General features: G+C 49.2%; 12 non-coding genes across 12 annotated transcripts; all 12 read left to right on the top strand.

Annotated features, from left to right (window-relative positions):
- The first annotated feature begins 333 nt into the window (after positions 1-333).
- trnat-ugu (transfer RNA threonine (anticodon UGU)) lies at positions 334-407 on the top strand. Its single transcript has one exon. It is a non-coding gene; the product is annotated as a tRNA-Thr (tRNA).
- Positions 408-876: 469 nt separating this feature from the next.
- trnat-agu (transfer RNA threonine (anticodon AGU)) lies at positions 877-950 on the top strand. Its single transcript has one exon. It is a non-coding gene; the product is annotated as a tRNA-Thr (tRNA).
- A 201-nt stretch (positions 951-1,151) lies between these two features.
- Positions 1,152-1,241, top strand: trnar-ucu (transfer RNA arginine (anticodon UCU)). Its single transcript is given in 2 exon segments — positions 1,152-1,188; positions 1,206-1,241. It is a non-coding gene; the product is annotated as a tRNA-Arg (tRNA).
- Positions 1,242-1,671: 430 nt separating this feature from the next.
- Positions 1,672-1,761, top strand: trnar-ucu (transfer RNA arginine (anticodon UCU)). Its single transcript is given in 2 exon segments — positions 1,672-1,708; positions 1,726-1,761. It is a non-coding gene; the product is annotated as a tRNA-Arg (tRNA).
- Positions 1,762-1,916: 155 nt separating this feature from the next.
- trnar-ccu (transfer RNA arginine (anticodon CCU)) lies at positions 1,917-1,990 on the top strand. The gene has a single exon. It is a non-coding gene; the product is annotated as a tRNA-Arg (tRNA).
- A 411-nt stretch (positions 1,991-2,401) lies between these two features.
- trnat-ugu (transfer RNA threonine (anticodon UGU)) lies at positions 2,402-2,475 on the top strand. Its single transcript has one exon. It is a non-coding gene; the product is annotated as a tRNA-Thr (tRNA).
- Positions 2,476-2,924: 449 nt separating this feature from the next.
- On the top strand, positions 2,925-2,998 carry trnat-ugu (transfer RNA threonine (anticodon UGU)). The gene has a single exon. It is a non-coding gene; the product is annotated as a tRNA-Thr (tRNA).
- Positions 2,999-4,773: 1,775 nt separating this feature from the next.
- On the top strand, positions 4,774-4,847 carry trnat-ugu (transfer RNA threonine (anticodon UGU)). Its single transcript has one exon. It is a non-coding gene; the product is annotated as a tRNA-Thr (tRNA).
- Positions 4,848-5,275: 428 nt separating this feature from the next.
- On the top strand, positions 5,276-5,349 carry trnat-ugu (transfer RNA threonine (anticodon UGU)). Its single transcript has one exon. It is a non-coding gene; the product is annotated as a tRNA-Thr (tRNA).
- Positions 5,350-5,894: 545 nt separating this feature from the next.
- Positions 5,895-5,968, top strand: trnat-agu (transfer RNA threonine (anticodon AGU)). The gene has a single exon. It is a non-coding gene; the product is annotated as a tRNA-Thr (tRNA).
- A 312-nt stretch (positions 5,969-6,280) lies between these two features.
- Positions 6,281-6,354, top strand: trnat-ugu (transfer RNA threonine (anticodon UGU)). Its single transcript has one exon. It is a non-coding gene; the product is annotated as a tRNA-Thr (tRNA).
- Positions 6,355-6,776: 422 nt separating this feature from the next.
- trnat-ugu (transfer RNA threonine (anticodon UGU)) lies at positions 6,777-6,850 on the top strand. The gene has a single exon. It is a non-coding gene; the product is annotated as a tRNA-Thr (tRNA).
- Positions 6,851-10,811: the final 3,961 nt, after the last annotated feature.

Consider the following 10,811-nt stretch of genomic DNA (forward strand, 5'->3'; position numbering starts at 1 on the left):
CCCGACTCAGTTGTTGGCAAACGCCTTAAAGCTGTCCAGCGCCCGGTCAGCCAACCCCTGGCCTCTTCTCTGGAAGCCTGGATCGTCTGAGTCGCCCTCCCGGAGGGTGAACGTGCTGCCAGGCTAGTCTAGTAAACAGGAGCTCCTGCGTTCGAATCCCAGCGATGCCTTTGGCTGCGCGCCACAATACAGCCGAGCTCGTGCTTTACCAAAAAACGGACAGCGAATGGGGACACAGAGAAGCTCGAGGTAAGCGGGCGGTTTCTCTTGCAACACTACCCTCTCACCTGCTTTTGAAGGATAGCATCCCAGGCTAACGGATCCAACCGAGGAGGCGCCGTGGCTTAGCTGGTCAAAGCGCCTATCTTGTAAACAGGAGATCCTGGGTTCGAATCCCAGCGGTGCCTTTCCACCAGTGGCTGTCTCTGGCCTCACTGTTGGATGGGAGACCCCAACTACACTGCATATTTTTGAACCGTGCCTCAATTGTGCAAAGACCTGAGGACCTGTCTTTCTGCCCACACAGCGTGCCACTCGGCTGAGCTGGATGGGCACAAATCTGTAAGAAAAGCCCTCAGTGGCACAGCCTGGCATACCCACCAGAGTCGTGCTTTTTGGAATTTTGTTAAGCCAGTACTAAGCCCATAATAAGAGTGTTGCTCTCGGACAGAAGAAACCATTTTGAGGCCTTCTGTTCTCAGCAAACATTGATAAAAAAAAAGGTCAATTATATTTAAAAGGTAGCAAAACATGCCCAAGAACCAATTCAGTGAGGTGTGGCAATCACTGTCTTGCATCAAGTGGAGGCAGCAGGACGTTCAAAGTGTTGGTTCATGCATCCTCTGAGCCGCCCTCCCCACGCCTAGCAAGAGGAGTGGCGCCGTGGCTTAGTTGGTTAAAGCGCCTGTCTAGTAAACAGGAGATCCTGGGTTCGAATCCCAGCGGTGCCTTGCAAACGACAGGTTGGATCTTTTTGCTCTCCCTTGGACCTGAGGCCCTTACAGTGCCTCTGTCTTTCAAACGACACCGCAATTGTGCAGAGACCCGAGGGCCTGTCCTTCCTGCAGAGAGAGCATGCGCTCTCTTACCTTTGGACGGCCACAGACCCGAAACGTCAGCCTTCACGCGGCTCTGCATGCTACCCCCTTATGGGCTCTATGGCGCAATGGATAGCGCATTGGACTTCTAGACTGCCAGACGAGGCCATTCAAAGGTTGTAGGTTCGAGTCCCACCAGAGTCGTGGCTTTTGGCTTTCTAGTAACTCTCATACTGTGCAGTGTTTTCCTCAGGCAGTAGAAATTTGTAGACATTCTCTTTTAAGCGTACCAGCACCTGGCCCGCCTCTGGATGTTTTGACCCTCTGAGTCACCCTCCCGACGACCTCGCATGTTGGTTTGTGCCGTGGCTTAGTTGGTTAAAGCGCCTGTCTAGTAAACAGGAGATCCTGGGTTTGAATCCCATTGGTGCCTTGCAAACGACAGGTTGGATCTTTTTGCTCTCCCTTGGACCTGAGGCCCTTACAGTGCCTCTGCCTTTCAAACGACACCGCAATTGTGCAGAGACCCGAGGGCCTGTCCTTCCTGCAGAGAGAGCATGCGCTCTCTTACCGTTGGACGGCCACAGACCCGAAACGTCAGCCTTCACGCGGCTCTGCATGGGACTCCCTTATGGGCTCTGTGGCGCAATGGATAGCGCATTGGACTTCTAGACTGCTAGACGAGGCCATTCAAAGGTTGTGGGTTCGAGTCCCACCAGAGTCATGGCTTTTGGCTTTCTAGTAACTCTCATACTGTGCAGTGTTTTCCTCAGGCAGTAGAAATTTGTAGACATTCTCTTTTAAGCGTACCAGCACCTGGCCCGCCTCTGGATGTTTTGACCCTCTGAGTCACCCTCCCGACAGCCTTGCATGCGGTTTGGCGCCGTGGCTTAGTTGGTAAAAGTGCCTGTCTCCTAAACAGGAGATCCTGGGTTCAAATCCCAGCGGTGCCTTGGGCGGCTTTGCAGTCCAGCAAGCGCAAGCTATTCCGAAAGCAACAAGGATAGCTAGGACAGCGAGTGGTTAATTCTGCAAACCACCCCGACTCAGTTGTTGGCAAACGCCTTAAAGCTGTCCAGCGCCCGGTCAGCCAACCCCTGGCCTCTTCTCTGGTAGCCTGGATCGTCTGAGTCGCCCTCCCGGAGGGAACGTGCTGCCAGGCTAGTCTAGTAAACAGGAGATCCTGCGTTCGAATCCCAGCGATGCCTTTGGTTGCGCGCCACAATACAGCCGAGTTTGTGCTTTACCAAAAAACGGACGGCGAATGGGGACACAGAGGAGCTCGAGGACAGCGGGTGGTTTCTCTTGTAACACTACCCTCTCACCTGCTTTTGAAGGCTTGCATCCTAGGGTCCAACCGAGGAGGCGCCGTGGCTTAGCTGGTCAAAGCGCTTGTCTTGTAAACAGGAGATTCTGGGTTCGAATCCCAGCGGTCCCTTGGGCTGCACTCCAGTCCAGCAAGCAAGCCTAAATTTTGCACAGACCTGCTTGCTCAGTGCACAGCTTGCCTCTTGGCCAAGCTGGACAGGCTCTGTGGCGCAATACATAGCGCATTGGACATCTGGACTGCTAGATGAGGCCATTCAAAGGTTGTGGGTTCAAGTCCCACCAGAGTTGTGCTTCTTGGAATTTTGTTAAGCCCATACTAAGCCCATAATAAGAGTGTTGCCCTCAGACAGCAGAAACCATTTTGAGGCCTCCTGTTCTCAGTGTACATTGATTTAAAAAAAAATGTCAATCATATTTAAAAGGTAGCAAAACATGCCCAAGAACCAATTCAGTGAGGTATGGCAATCACTGTCTTGCATCAAGTGGAGGCAGCAGGACATTCAAAGTGTTGATTCATGCATCATCTGAGCCGCCCTCCCCACGCCTTACATGCGGGGTGGCGCCGTGGCTTAGTTAGTTAAAGTGCCTGTCTTGTAAACAGAAGACCTTGGGTTCAAATCCCAGCGGTGCTTTGGGCGGTTTTCCAGTCCAGCAAGCGCAAGCTTTTCCGAAAACGACCCGCAAACAGGGATAGCAAGGCCAGCAAGTGGGTAATTTTGCAAACCGCCCGACTCAGTTGTTGGCAAACGCCTTAAAGCTCTCTAGCGCCCAGTCAGCCAACCCCTGGCTTCTTCTCTGGAAGCCTGGATCGTCTGAGTCGCCCTCCCGGAGGGAACGTGCTGCCAGGCTAGTCTAGTAAACAGGAGATCCTGCGTTCGAATCTCAGCGATGCCTTTGGTTGCGCGCCACAATACAGCTGAGCTTGTGCTTTACCAAAAAACGGACGGCGAATGGGGACACAGAGGAGCTCGAGGACAGCGGGCGGTTTCTCTTGTAACACTACCCTCTCACCTGCTTTTGAAGGATAGCATCCCAGGCTCCAACCGAGGAGACGCCGTGGCTTAGCTGGTCAAAGCGCTTATCTTGTAAACAGATTCTGGGTTCGAATCCCAGCGGTCCCTGGGGCTGCACTCCAGTCCAGCAAGCAAGCCTAAATTGTGCACAGACCTGCTTGCTCAGTGCACAGCTTGCCAGTCGGCCAAACTGAATAGGTTCTGTGGCGCAATGCATAGCGTATTAGACTTCTAGATTGCCAGATGAGGCCATTCAAAGGTTGTGGGTTCAAGTCCCACCAGAGTTGTGCTTTTTGGAATTTTGTTAAGCCCATACTAAGCCCATAATAAGAGTGTTGCCCTCAGACAGCAGAAACCATTTTGAGGCCTCCTGTTCTCAGTGCACATTGATTTAAAAAAAATGTCAATCATATTTAAAAGGTAGCAAAACATGCCCAAGAACCAATTCAGTTAGGTATGACAATCACTGTCTTGCATCAAGTGGAGGCAGCAGGACGTTCAAAGTGTTGATTCATGCATGTGGGTTGGCGCCGTGGCTTAGTTGGTCAAAGCGCCTGTCTAGTAAACAGGAGATTCTGGGTTCAAAACCCAGCAGTCCCTTGGGCTGCGTTCTAGTCCAGAAAGCGTGTCTAAATTGTGCACAGACCTGCTTGCTCAGTGCACAGCTTGCCACTCGGCCAAGCTGGATGTGCTCTCTGGCGCAATGGATAGCGTATTAGACTTCTAGACTGCCAGATGAAGCCATTCAAAAGTTGTGGGTTTGAGTCCCATCAGATTTGTGCTTTCTGGAATTTTGTTAAGCCCATACTAAGCCCATAATAAGAGTGTTGCCCTCAGACAGCAGAAACCATTTTGAGGCCTCCTGTTCTCAGTGTACATTGATTTAAAAAAAATGTCAATTATATTTAAAAGGTAGCAAAACATGCCCAAGAACCAATTCAGTGAGGTATGGAAATCACTGTCTTGCATCAAGTGGAGGAAAGGAAAGGGAAAGGGGGGTGAGTGAGGCCAAGTATGGTGACCCATACAAGGAATTTGTGCTCTGCATTTAACCCATCCAAGTGCACACACACAGTAGTGAACACACACACACCGTGAACACACACCCGGAGCAGTGGGCAGCCATTGCTGCGGCGCCCGGGGAGCAGTTGGGGGATCGGTGCCTTGCTCAAGGGACTCACCTCAGTCGTGGTATTGAGGGTGGAGAGAGTGCTGTACATTCACTCCCCCCACCTACAATCCCTGCCGGACCTGAGACTCGAACCTGCAACCTTTGGGTTACAAGTCCGAATCTCTAACCATTAGGCCACGGCTGCCCCATTAGGCAGCAGGACATTCAAAGTGTTGATTCATGCATCCTCTGAGCCGCCCTCCCCACGCCTTACATGCGGGGTGGCGCCGTGGCTTAGTTGGTTAAAGTGCCTGTCTTGTAAACAGAAGATCTTGGGTTCAAATCCCAGCGGTGCTTTGGGCGGTTTTCCAGTCCAGCAAGCACAAGCTTTTCCGAAAACGACCCGCAAACAGGGATAGCAAGGCCAGCGAGTGGGTAGTTTTGCAAATCGCCCAGACTCAGTTGTCGGCAGACGCCTTAAAGCTGTCCAGCGCACGGTCAGCCAACCCCTGGACTCTTCTCTGGAAGCCTGGATCGTCTGAGTCGCCCTCCCGGAGGGCGAACGTGCTGCCAGGCTAGTCTAGTAAACAGGAGATCCTGCGTTCGAATCCCAGCGATGCCTTTGGTTGCGCGTCACAATACAGCCGAGCTCGTGCCTTACCAAAAAACGGACAGCGAATGGGGACACAGAGAAGCTCGAGGTTAGCGGGCGGTTTCTCTTGCAACACTACCCTTTCACCTGCTTTTGAAGGATAGCATCCCAGGCTAACGAATCCAACCGAGGAGGCGCCGTGGCTTAGCTGGTCAAAGCGCCTGTCTTGTAAACAGGAGATCCTGGGTTCGAATCCCAGCGGTGCCTTTCCACCGGTGGCTGTCTCTGGCCTCACTGTTGGGTGGGAGACCCCAACTACACTGTATATTTTTGAACCGTGCCTCAATTGTGCAAAGACCTGAGGACCTGTCTTTCTGCCCACACAGCGTGTGTCACTCGGCTGAGCTGGATAGGCACAAATCTGTAAGAAAAGCCCTCAGTGGCCCAGCCTAGCATATTGACTGGCTCTGTGGCGCAATGGATAGTGCCTTGGACTTCTAGAATTCCAGATGAGGCCATTCAAAGGTTGTGGGTTTGAGTCTCACCAGAGCCGTGCTTTTTGCCATTTTGTTAAGCCCATACTGCACAGTGTTGCCCTCGCACAGCAGAAACCATTTTGAGGCCTCCTGTTCTCAGCGTACATTGATTAAAGAAAAAGTCAATCATATTTAAAAGGTAACAAAACATGCCCAAGAAGCAATTCATTGAGGTATGGCAATCACTGTCTTGCATCAAGTGGAGGCAGCAGGATGTTCGAAGTGTTGATTCATGCATCCTCTGAGTCACCCTCCCGACAGCCTTGCATGCTGGTTGGCGCCGTGGCTTAGTTGGTTAAAGTGCCTGTCTAGTAAACAGGAGATCCTGGGTTCGATTCCCAGCGGTGCCTTGCAAACGACAGGTTGGATCTTTTTGCTCTCCCTTGGACCTGAGGCCCTTACAGTGCCTCTGCCTTTCAAACGACATCGCAATTGTGCAGAGACCCGAGGGACAGCAGAAACCATTTTGAGGCATCCTGTTCTCGGCGTACATTGATTTAAAAAAAATATCAATCATATTTAAAAGGTAGCACAACATGCCCAAGAACCAATTCAGTGAGGTATGGCAATCACTGTCTTGCATCAAGTGGAGGCAGCAGGACGTTCAAAGTGTTGATTCATGCATCCTCTGAGCCGCCCTCCCCACGCCTAACATGCGGGGTGGTGCCGTGGCTTAGTTGGTTAAAGTGCTTGTCTTGTAAACAGGAGATCCTGGGTTCAAATCCCAGCAGTGCCTGGGGTGGCATTCCAGTCCAGCAAGCACTTCCGAAAGCGACCCGCAAACAGGGATAGCAAGGGCAGCAAGTGGGTCATTTTGCAAATCGCCCAGACTCAGTTGTCGGCAAACGCCTTAAAGCTGTCCAGCGCACGGTCAGCCGACCCTTGGCCTCTTCTCCCGAAGCCTGGATCGTCTGAGTCGCCCTCCCGGAGGGCGAACATGCTTCCAGGCTAGTCTAGTAAACAGGAGATCCTGCGTTTGAATCCCAGCGATGCCTTTGGTTGCGCGCCACAATACAGCCGAGCTCGTGCTTTACCAAAAAACGGACAGCGAATGGGGATACAGAGAAGCTCGAGGTAAGCGGGCGGTTTCTCTTGCAACACTACCCTCTCACCTGCTTTTGAAGGATAGCATCCCAGGCTAACTAGTCCAACCGAGGAGGCGCCGTGGCTTAGCTGGTCAAAGCGTCTGTCTTGTAAACAGGAGATCCTGGGTTTGAATCCCAGCGGTGCCTTTCCACCAGTGGTTGTTTCTGGCCTCACTGTTGGATGGCAGACCCCAACTACACTGCATATTTTTGAACCGTGCCTCAATTGTGCAAAGACCTGAGGACCTGTCTTTCTGCCCACACAGCGTGCCACTCGGCTGAGCTGGATAGGCACAAATCTGTAATTTCCGGAAACAGGGATAGCTAGGGCAGCGAGTGGTTAATTTTGCAAACCGCCCCGACTCAGTTGTTGGCAAACGCCTTAAAGCTGTCCAGCGCCCGGTCAGCCAACCCCTGGCCTCTTCTCTGGAAGCCTGGATCGTCTGAGTCGCCCTCCCGGAGGGAACGTGCTGCCAGGCTAGTCTAGTAAACAGGAGATCCTGCGTTCGAATCCCAGCGATGCCTTTGGTTGTGCGCCACAATACAGACGAGCGCGCCACAATACAGCCGAGCTTGTGCTTTACCAAAAAACGGACGGCGAATGGGGACACAGAGGAGCTCGAGGACAGCGGGCGGTTTCTCTTGCAACACTACCCTCTCACCTGCTTTTGATGGTGCCTTTCCACCGGTGGCTGTCTCTGGCCTCACTGTTGGATGGGAGACCCCAACTACACTGTATATTTTTGAACCGTGCCTCAATTGTGCAAAGACCTGAGGACCTGTCTTTCTGCCCACGCAGCGTGCCACTCGGCTGAGCTGGATAGGCACAAATCTGTAATTTTGTAAAGGCCTTTAAAGAGTTTAGCATCACTATAGAAGAGAAAGATGAGGAAGAGGGTAATGAGGATCTGTCTTTTGTACACATTGATTCATCAGTTCCAGAGTATAACGAGAATGGAATTGTTTTGCCAACCCACTTGAGGTGTGCATGCCACACCTTGGGCCTCATGTATCAACGCTGCGTACGCACAAAAACTTTGCGTACGCCAGATTTCATGCTCACGTTTGGATTTACTAACGATGAAATTAACGTGAGAATGTGCGATGATCCACGCCAACTCCATGTCTGGCGTACGTGTATTTTTTGTGCGTGTGTTTGTTTTATTTCCCTTGGCGACTCCTAGAGGCAATTATTTTAAATTGCACACTACAAAGTATCGCACCAACACATGTGGAAAACATTGCTATTAATTTATAATTGATAAAATGGGTTAATTGAGACAATATTTTTCTACCAATTATGTGATTTAGAACATATAAAAGCATTTACAAATGTATACATCCCTTAGTCTATGGCAATGGCAGTGTTGGCCTTATTGGAGGACATTGTCAATGGCCAAATCCGAAGGGAACGCGTTTTTAGGGATCACAGTGATTTTCTGGCCCACGATGATGACTGGCTTATAAGCTGTTTCAGATTTCCAAGAGCTATCCTCTTGGAGCTCTTTGCTGAGTTGGGTCCAAATTTGGAGACAGCGAGGAGCCACGCATTACCCGTTCCCTTACAGGTGCTGATAACGCTTGGTTTCCTGGCAAATTGTTCTTTCCAAAGGGAACTGGCAGATCGCTCGGGGTTAAGCCAGTCGTCTTTGAGCCGTGCAATGCCAGCTGTATGGGACGGGATCATCCGCATGTCTAGCAGGTATATAAGATTTCCATACCATGCAGTTGACCAGTCAAACAAAGCGCAATTTGCAGCGATCACCGGTTATCCTAATGTAAGCGCAAGCGATCGACTGCACGGACATTGCTATAAAGGCGCCATCTGAAGAACAATTTGGATACGTGAATCGGAAACAGCTAAGTTTTACTTTATTTTATTTTATTGAGCGTAATTATTTAACTGCATATCAGGAGACCGCGGTTATCCATTAAAGACGTGGCTGTTAACCCCCCTCAACAACCCACAAACTGACCAAGAGCGCAGATACAATGATGCCCATTCTCACACTTGTAGAGCGGGCGATTGGGCAGCTGAAATGCTGGTGGCACCAGAGCCGTGCACAGACCTTTTGAGGGGCATGTGCTGAAACTGAAAAAAGGGCACCCCCCTTATATATATATATATATCTTATGTAAACTAATTCAAACAACACTGCGATCCACTGGGATGTCCCTCTCAATGGCTATATAATATGATGAAATGTTAATAAATTACATCATGTAATTTACAAGCATCAGCAAATTCAGCAGATAACCATAAAATCAAAATAGAAATTTCTTATAAAATATTTTACCTAGCTGACAAGGATCACTCGGTTGCTTTGTGTCAAACTAAATCACATTATGTCAACATCACACCGTGTGGTGAGGCATTATATGAACCTTTATAGACATAGGCCTACTATTGTTTATTTCATAAAGACAACGTTGCACTTATTCAAACAAGATATTTTACCGTTACAAGACAACGATGTTCATCTGCTTGCGCTCTATGACTCTGACTGATGCGCTGAAACGTAGGCTAAGTCGCCGCTGTTCTCCACCTGCACCTTTACATCGGACCATTTCTTTTTTAATTCGTTCACAGTGCGATGTTCAAACCCCACTGCGTTAACCGCGTCAGCTAAACTCTCCCACTCTATTTTTTTTTTTTTACAAACTTGCAAATAACAGTTTTTCTCCGGTCTACCGGTGAGGAGCACCTTCAAATCACATTCTGTTAAGTTTCTCTTGCTTGCTTTTTCGTTTGGTTTTGCCAAAGTGGAGTCATTACCATATTATTACGGGGGAGGAGGCAGGGAGGGGTTTTGCGCTCGTGCATGTGCGCTCAGTTTCACGTTAATTCAGATGTACAAAGAGATATGCGTGGAATTCCGCGTACGCAGTGTTTCATACATCTGATTTTTTTAGTGCGTACGCACATTTACAGCTTTGTCCGTACGCTATGTTTTAGTATGAATTCAACGCAAGTCTTTGTACATGAGGCCCCTTGAGTTTAGTGGCCACCACAGATGCAAAGAAAGCCATGAGAGACAATCCTAGTCTCTCTCGTCTCAACCATGCCACAATGGGTAAATGTTCTGCATTATGGAATGCATCAGGCAGACCATAGAGTGCCGAGAAGCTCTCTGAGGTGTTAAACTGCAGGCTGATCACACCATGTCCAACACGATGGAACTCTCTCTATGACAGTCTCAACCAGTTGAACACTCAAAGAGGAAAACTTGGAGATATCATGTTGGAATTGAACCTACCTTCATTCAGGGATGCTGAACTAGATTACCTGGAGGAGTACACCAAAATCTTGAAGCCCCTTGCAGTTGCCATTGATCGATTACAGGGCCAGTCATCCTACTATTATGCTGAGCTTCTTCCCACCCTGTTTGCTGTGGAATCTAAACTTGAAGCTTTACGTTCCTCCAATACTGTGCTCACCATTTGCAATCCATTATGGATGGTTTCAGAAGCAGATTCAGCAGCTTTCTACAACTTAAACCAGAAGTCAATGAGGCAATCCTGGCAAGTGTAACCCATCCATACTTCAAAATGCACTGGCTACCCCAGCAATTGTCAGGGGGAAAAAAACGAATCCATGAACTAATGATCCAGTCAGCAGCAGACCTTGGGCTTGTTATGGAGAGTGGGTCAAGTTCAACAACTGCTGATGGTGAAGTGGAAGACTTTTTTTTGTCTTTTCTGAAGATGTTGTGGTCTCTGGCAAGTCTACACACAGCAAAGCTGAACTGGAGACATTGCACTTCCTAGAAGATCTGAGAAAGGAGTTGGAAGTCTTGGACCAGTATCCACTTATTAGACAACTGTTTGTGAGGTTTAACACAATCATCCCCTCTTCAGCTCCTGTAGAACGCTTGTTTTCATTTGCAGGCTTAATCAATAGGCCACACAGACGACGCCTGAAACCCAATCTTTTTGAAAAGCTGGTAGTGCTAAAGGGTATCGAATAGATGGATGTGTGAAACACACAGGAACACCATCAGTTATATAATGGACTTTGTGTTATTGAATTCTTGTTACCGAGTTGAAGTCTTGATGGTAATAAAACATAATAAAAGATGTTTGGAGAAAAAAAAATTGATTTGTTTTT

Source organism: Garra rufa, chromosome 1 (genome assembly GCF_049309525.1).
Source record: "Garra rufa chromosome 1, GarRuf1.0, whole genome shotgun sequence".
Classification (NCBI taxonomy): Eukaryota; Metazoa; Chordata; class Actinopteri; order Cypriniformes; family Cyprinidae; genus Garra; species Garra rufa.